The sequence below is a fragment of the Carassius gibelio genome, chromosome B7 (assembly GCF_023724105.1).
Source record: "Carassius gibelio isolate Cgi1373 ecotype wild population from Czech Republic chromosome B7, carGib1.2-hapl.c, whole genome shotgun sequence".
In the NCBI taxonomy this organism is placed as follows: domain Eukaryota; kingdom Metazoa; phylum Chordata; class Actinopteri; order Cypriniformes; family Cyprinidae; genus Carassius; species Carassius gibelio.
The window spans coordinates 26,797,711-26,805,882 of record NC_068402.1 but is presented as its reverse complement, the minus strand read 5'-3'; positions in this window follow the sequence as shown (position 1 = coordinate 26,805,882).

Here is an 8,172-nt window from a genome sequence, read left to right as displayed (position 1 = left end):
GATGGTGTGCGTTCGCCTGTTGGCATTCACATGGCAACCTAAATCTCTCATGCACTAAATAGACATTAGCCTCTACTATTGTTTATAAAAGAAAATATCTGAAATATCTTTAATGACTAACATTTATAACATCAGTCAGCAGCAGCAAGTGATTATGTTACACATACGGGTATATATATATATATATATATATATATATATATATATATATATAAAGAGATATATATATATATATATATATATATATATATATATATATATATATATATATATATATATATATATATATATATATATATATAATTATACCCGTTTGTGTAACATAATCACTTGCTGCTGACCTTTTTATAATAAAAAAAAAAAAGTATGGAAAAAACTAATCAAGTAAATTAGTGTCAGCAAATGAATATTGGGTTCTCTGTTAAGGACTTAACCATGGCATTGCGGCATGTTTTGCCTCTAGTATCCAGCGCCCATCTCTAGACAATGCTCTCACATTGTGCCAGTGCACCCAGGGCGGCCATTTTGTTAGCGTTGTGCCAGGAGAGTGGTAGGGAGAGTGCCAGCAACTGAGGATTTGGTATCAAACCCTCTTTGTCTGCTTGCTGCATGCCTTTGATTCGTTAGTTGGCATCCGCAATGCAGTGGGCATGGAGGAAAGTTTCCTGATATCAGTGGAATAGCAGTTGACATTATTCACATGTATAAAATCCAGCAAAATAAAACCGAATATAAAATAAAAGGGAAATCTTTACCCCCATCACAAAGGAAATTGTGGTTGTGGTCCCAGGCTGTGAACTGAAAAATTAAATTGTGTTTTTCATGTCTTTATGCCAGTGAAAGGTCCTTTGTAAGGTGACTGCAGTGCAAACCATGTGCTATTACATAAACTGTTTTACATTTTCACTTAATGATTGTACATATTTTTACAGTACAACACAGCTACTGTTGTTTGTGTTCAATTTGTAATTGATTTTGTGTTCTGGTTTAATTTCTAAGGTGTTTTAACTGCTATCCACAGCACCTGGTATCTGTATGGACATCAAATGGTTTGCCTTGGGTTTAGTCTGACTCGCCTGCATTTGTGATAGCTCCTTAGTAAATGCCCAGCTGAATACCCATTGAAAAGGTGTTTGAGAGGACAGGAATGAGGGGCAGCAGGCTTGTTGGTGGGCATCGTGCCATGCCCTGCCTCTGCACTTCACCAAGTCTGGCCATGCCATTGTGCCTGCGCTTTTACGAGTGCTGTTCAGCTCCTTTCTCTTTGTGAAATAATTCTAACATTATCCAGATCAGTTATTCTCTGTGAAAACAGTTCAGCAGAATTCATTTTTGATTATTTGAATTGCTTGCAAACGAGAAAGTAATGAGGAAAAGATATTTTGAATCTTTTTTTATTTTTTTTTTTATGATTGCCCACGTTGGCCCCTGCAAATCAAACCTGTTTATGTGAGGTGATGCCCTTTTCACTTCAGAACTCAAATCATAACTAGCCCTCCCTTTAGACAGGGAAAGAATCCTAAAAGCTTGTGTTGTATGATGATGACTTGTTTCATGAATGTTTTTGAGTCTGTTGAATTTTACACTGTACAGACTTTTATAGTAGAACAGTGACTAGGCAGAAATAGATTTGAAAAGGGACCAGCTGGTTTATATCAAACAAGCATTTTTTCATTTTAACCCAGGCTATTTATTTTTCATCCCATGCTGGAATATGTTCACAACCTTTATCTCAGTGTTTACACTATCCTAAACATATGACATTACACAAAACCTCAAAAATGCCAGTGTAAATTAAGTGCTGGTTCAAGCCTCTAATAAATATTTACATTGGTCTGGCAGTTGGTTTGTTTCAAACACCTAACTGTCCTTTTGTAAAGCTAAATTAAAGAAAATTAATTAACATTTAATATGTAGATTTTTCTTTTTCTTACGATTTCCAGTTATTGAACACCAAAAACAAACGGTTATGTTTTGTGCAGGCGCAGCAAGCATTACTCAACAACTAGAAGGTGTTACACAATCACAAGAGCTCAATGTATCAGTAACAGTGTGAAGGTGCTGTGATTTCCTGCCCCAAACTCCCCAACGTTTACACTCTAAAAAATCCTATTTATTTTATTTTTTAGCATTTTTTGGGTTGTTTTTTTGCAGCGTTTGGGTAGTTTTGCAGCTCCTGGGTCAGACATAACCCAGTGGTTGAGTTATTTATCGCAGCGGTTTTGTGTCTTCTCTACACAAGAGAGCAGTTCTAAATGCCATTGAATTGATGCATTCATCGGTAAAATACAGGTTTGTGTACATTTTATTTTATCTATGAAATCATTACTGTGCCGTATGTCGTTCAATTTTATGCAGAGCAACATACAGGTGCGAATCACCTTTAATGAGTGTTGCGGTCTTTTTGCGTGAAGGCTGATGCTTTGCATAAAATAAACAATTTTATTCATAAAGATACAGAATATAATACATTGGATGTTGAAACATCCTTAGAGCTGTTTATTGTTTGTTTATTGGCAGGTTATGGAGTCACAGCATGTTTTGGCTAGAGTGAAACGCAGGGCGGTGGTCCATTAATGTTAGCATTTCCACACCTAACACGACTCCATCTCGAGCAAGAGGACCAGCTCTTAAATATAGGCAATATGTATAGCCTATTAAAAATGATATAAAAATCCTGTAAATTATAAATAAAGTAAAATAAAGGAAGTTATCATGCAAACCAGGGTTTGTGTGGAGTATTTTAGAAAAATTTACATGATTTAAGTTAATCTGTAAACATTATTTACTGTATGAAGTAAAAACTAAGCTATAAGTAATATAGTAAAAAGTGAATAAACCCAATATGCTGAGTTAAATAAACAGCCCAATTTGCTAGGTAAATCTACCCAGCCCTTGGCTTAATAACAACCCAAACTGGGTTGTTTTTAACCCAGTGTTATTTGTTCCCTTGGGAAGTAGGCAGTGTTTTATTGGCTGCTTTTCTGGTGTCGGCTGGATTATTTCTCATTTGTTCTAGCATGTTAAAGAGGTCTTGTTTTACGACTGCAGGACATAGCTTTTGCCCCTGGTGTCAAGACCTCGCTAAAGATGCGGAAGGTGTCACGTGAAGTTTAATTGACCACAACAAATCTCTGAAAACAAGGTGGCGGCCTGCAGCACGTGGGGGCAGGCCAGGGGGTCATTTCAGGGGGCACCTGGACCCCCAGCTTGCTCATGACATTTGGATGCCTGCGTCAGTGAAGCGTTTGCCAACTCCTTGAGAAGAGCTGGTCATTCATCAAACTCCCTCAACTTGCCAGAACCCCCAACATACAAACACACTGAGTTCCCTATTGGGCCTTTATTGGCGGTGTGTGTGCGCGCTGTAGAAGAGCTGTTTGTGCCTAGTTTTCCAGCTGGCTGAGTATACGGCAGGGTCAGGACTAGCCACATGACCTAGAGGTCATCACCCCTGTCGGTGACTAAGTACTGATTTTGGTTTCTCTACTTTTCACTTTTTTCTTGCTGTCTGTCTCCTCATATATAATTCACTTTGTCCCTGATGTCCACATACATGGAAAGTTATATGATTTTTCTTCCTGATTAAGGGCACTAGAGAAAACTCTGATGGAGCGCTGGACAGTCTGTGTAATTTTATTATGTAAGTGTAAGAGGTATTTAGGGTTATGGCAAGATGTTAAATGAATCCAATATACAGCACATTGGATTTGTATCCATTACACAGCCAGTGTAGTCCCATTCCTGAATAAACAATTCTTATGAGTCAGTTTTTTTTATTGAGTCAAACACCCAAAGTTTGAGAGACTTAAATCTTCCTGCTTATTCATATAACAGTGCGTAGTAAAAAGTGCACATCCTGAGTAATAATTTATAAAAATAAATGAATAAAATATATCACCGTATTTTTGGTTGTATAATATATAGTAAAGCACAGTATTGACAAGTATTGAAGGCGCCTTTAAAAAGGGTGTTTAAATGCACCTTTTGTGAGAACTGAATGAAATGTTTTTTTTTATTTTTTATTATTATCTTACAATTTGACTGTGGAATTGTATTTATTTTTCTTTTCTTTTTCAGAAACATTTACTTTTACAAGAACTAATAAATCATTAATGGAATTAACTGGAGCTGTTAACGTCTTTACAATTACCATCCCTATTCTCAGTGCGCTTTTGTAAACCTTTGTATTTTTCCTTTACATCCATGTGACACATCGTTCCCATTGGCAATGTTTGCAGATGCAATATAAACTCCAGTGTGCTGTAATAGTGAGAATTAAAGGGGCAGGTGGCTGGGACAACACCCACACACACACACACACACACACACACACAAACCAATTGACAATTTGAGGCCCTAGCCAAAACTTGTAGAAAAAGAGTTACAGAACTACAAGTGTATGGAATGCAACAGGGCCACAGCATTTGTTTTTGTCTAGTCATTTATTTATTTATTTATTTGCTGATTGTTTCCAGTGGGTCCTTGTGGCAGAGGCAGTCAAGAGTTTGTCCTTTTTGAGAGAGACAAAAAAAGTGTTCAGCACATCCACTTGATGGCCCGCAGCTACTGACTCGCTCCCAAAAATCAGTACAGATGGTCTCTTTTTCCACTCCCTCTTTTTCTCTCCCTAGCTCTCGGTTTCTCCTCTGAACCACGCATTTGTTGGTGCTTTGCTTTCAAAAAGAACTACAACGCACGACTTGGTTTCAGTTGTGGAAATGAAAGGCAATAGCTTCTGTTTGATGTTTTAGTATACTGGTGTACCGCCACATTAAACATAAAGAGGGAAAGAGAAGGAAGAAGGGGGGTAGCGGTGGAGTAGCAGTGAAAGGATTTGCCACTACGACTTTAATTCAGACGATAATCTTAGTGGCCTGTGGGTGTTGTGAGTTCTTTTCTGCTGAGTTTGCTCTGATTTAAGAGCCTGATTGACTAAAACACACATTTCTTTGCATGCCTGTTTATTCTCGCTTGAGAAATCTGTACTAAAAGGTGGATTAAACAGGTTTTTATTCCAAAAACACCCTTTTCTTTAGCTACTAGTTCATTTCAAAGTATGTAAGCTGCAATTTTATGGTGGCATATGCGTAGAGCAGCTCATGCAGGCTGTTGAATACCAAAGCAGAGATAAAGACACTGGCCTTATTTAACCTACGCCATCCATTTGGTTTTCTTTTGAAGGAACTTGATCCCCTTCCACTCCAAGCAGCCCAATAGTATGAGGCCATCCGATCGCATCGCTTTCGACAAGTTTATGATGTAAGCATCACAAGAATGTTGCTGGAAAACTTTGGGATCCACAACAATACTGCAGATAAATCTGCTGTACAAATCTACTGATTCTTCTATGATCTCAGAGTGGGAGCTGAGAGGGGGATGAGGTCGCTGTGTGTTTGTGCTGAGCATGCAGTGAGGTCTCTGAAGCAGAGACTGCAGCACTGATTAGTATTCTGCATGGCCCGCGGTGACTAGCTCACGCAAAAGCCATAACCTATCGAACACATTCCCTTAGTCTAATCCATTTAGAGCTCCCTCCAGCTCTCTGGCCTCCCTTATTGATTTCTCCCCCTCCCTGTGCTCAGTCTCTCCTCTCAGCCTCGGTGTTGGTTCAATTCAGTGGTGTACTGTTACTCCACATGCTGCCGCAAAGGAAATCTCCCCCCACCATTTCATTTGTTCTCTCTTGCTTTCCTTTCTGTCATGGTGTCTCTTGCTTTGCACTTTGTTTCTCTTCTGCCTTTTTGCATTCTTTCTTTCTTTCTTTCTTTCTTTCTTTCTTTCTTTCTTTCTTTCTTTCTTTCTCTCTCTCTTTTTTCTTGCATTTGTTATTTTTACCTTTCATTCTTTCCTTTTGTTTTTTTGTAATTAATTCTTACTTGAGTTCTTCATTTGTTATTTATCCTTTTGTTTTCTTCTTCTTCATTGTTTCTGTTTTCTTTTAAGTAATAAGTTGCTTTTGAATAAATAGGTTCAGGGAAAAAACTAAGGAATTATTTTGATTTAGATTTATTTTGCTTTGTTTTCTTTCTTTCTTTCTTTCTCCCTCACCACACAATTTCCGTCTAAGGTGCTGCTAGATTTTATAAACAGTTGATGTGTGTGTTGGAGACTGTTTTTGTGTATGCTATCTCTGGGACTCTTTGTTGACTGAATACCCTCAGGCTCAAGCACACTACAACCTCTCTTGTCTTCTTTCACACACTGTAATGTGTACATAAATCTCCATGGTTGTGAGGAGTGTGAAAGGGTCTGTGCTGCAGTGTGGGTGCAACTTCACCCAGTGTGCGAGTGGGTGTCTGAGTGTGTGGTCGGGAGAAGGGATATTCCCTTTGGAATGTTTTATCAAAAGTGGTGGAAGCGCAGCCTATCATTAATGTTGACGTAAATGCCAGAGTCTACTATCATGAAAAAAATGCGAAAGTATGTTGGAAAATGAACTCTCTTTTCAGGGGTCACAGACTTTCCTGCTTTGCCTCGTCTTTTTTCTAAACAAAGAATTATCTTGCATTGCTCAAAGCCACTTCCATACATCTCCACATCATCGGTGCAGACGGAGGCTTTATGAGAACCCGGAATACATTTCTTATCCCTGGGGCCCACTTGACAAGAGAACCAGCACTGACCCCTCCTTCTCTCCAAATGAAGACGGATGGCCCCATCCTCCCTTACTGTATATCACTGTATGGGGTGTCTGGGTCTTCCCCAACACCCCTCCCCCCACAACCCCAGACTGGACCAGCACCACTCCATAATGGCCTCATCTCCTCTTTGCTATTAACCAAACATGCTTATCTTGCAGCTGCACCAATGGAGATCATCCAGAGAGGGCCAGACAAAAGGGAAAGACAGAGGGGGCTTAGGGTGAAGGTAGCAGAGAAACTCATATTGAGACCTGGGGAGCTGAAGAGGGCACGAGACAGACATGAAGAGAGAGAGAGTCTGGATTCCACCGTGGTGGGACATTCAGTGTCTTTCACATCTCTACACTGACGGGCATCCTTCATTAAGGGGACGGGCCCAATGAATAGCTGCCAGAGAAGGCCAGAGACAATTGAGGAGGTTGCCATGGGAGACAGTGACTTCTCCCCCCTCGGCCCACAGTTGAGGTCTTTTCATGGCAGACAGGATTCAGAGTGATGGCCATCTATTCTTTTGTAGTGTCTGGTACAGTACCCCCCGCCAATGAGACGGACGACCCAGAGGTAACATTGTGGAAGAGTTGGGAAGCCACAATGGGGTCAAGTCTGTCAAAAAGATGGCCCCCAAGACGTAAAACACATTATGAATAACTTTGTGTGGGGTTAAAAGTTTCTCCAGAAGCATTATTCATAGCACAACATGTCACACACTCTTTACTGGGCTTATTGAATGAATTCCTACATCTATAATAACCTTTATATACAATCAGGAAAAGAATTGTCACCTGGATGGTAAAAATGTGAAAAAAAACCTGCATTCATTTACTTATAAAGAAGGGACCCAAGCCATATCTAGGGTCCAGAACACCTCATCAACCTCAGAGAAATAGAGTAAAATCCACTCAGAAGACCTTAGCAACTGCATAGCAACTGTTTGGAAACCATGTACATCACCCTAGCATCATGGATTTTTCATGGGCAGGAACCACTCACATTTTCTTCGGATAATGTGAAACTATAATTTTTCTAAAGAAAATAAGTATACTTCTGTCCACGCCTGCAGTTATTTCTAGTCCCTTAAGTGCAGTCACACGAGTGCTCTAGTTCTCTGTAGCTGAGTGCCCAGTGGGTCCTGTATGGGCATCCTGTGAGGTAGATCAACATAAGAACTAACCCTTTGTAATCATAGGAACGATAGATGTCAAAAATGTGCTTTTCCAGCCGCTTTCCTCTAGTGATAATAGCATCCTGTTTTCACATGGCTTCATTGTATAAGGGCAGATTTTAGCAAAAAAGAAACAGCAGGAGACAACAAGAAGATAGTTGATAGACCTGATAGTACAGAGAGTGAAGCTGCCTGGAAAATTAGTTAGTGAATTCAGGTAAAACAAGGTTTATTTCTTAGTCAGGTTTGCACAGGTTTGTGGGAGTTAGCAGTTTCTTTCATTTCACTAGTAATCCACCCACAGAAAAAATATTAGCCGCAATTTAGTGTTAATAGACAAAGGTGAGCAGACTATTATAGTCCTAT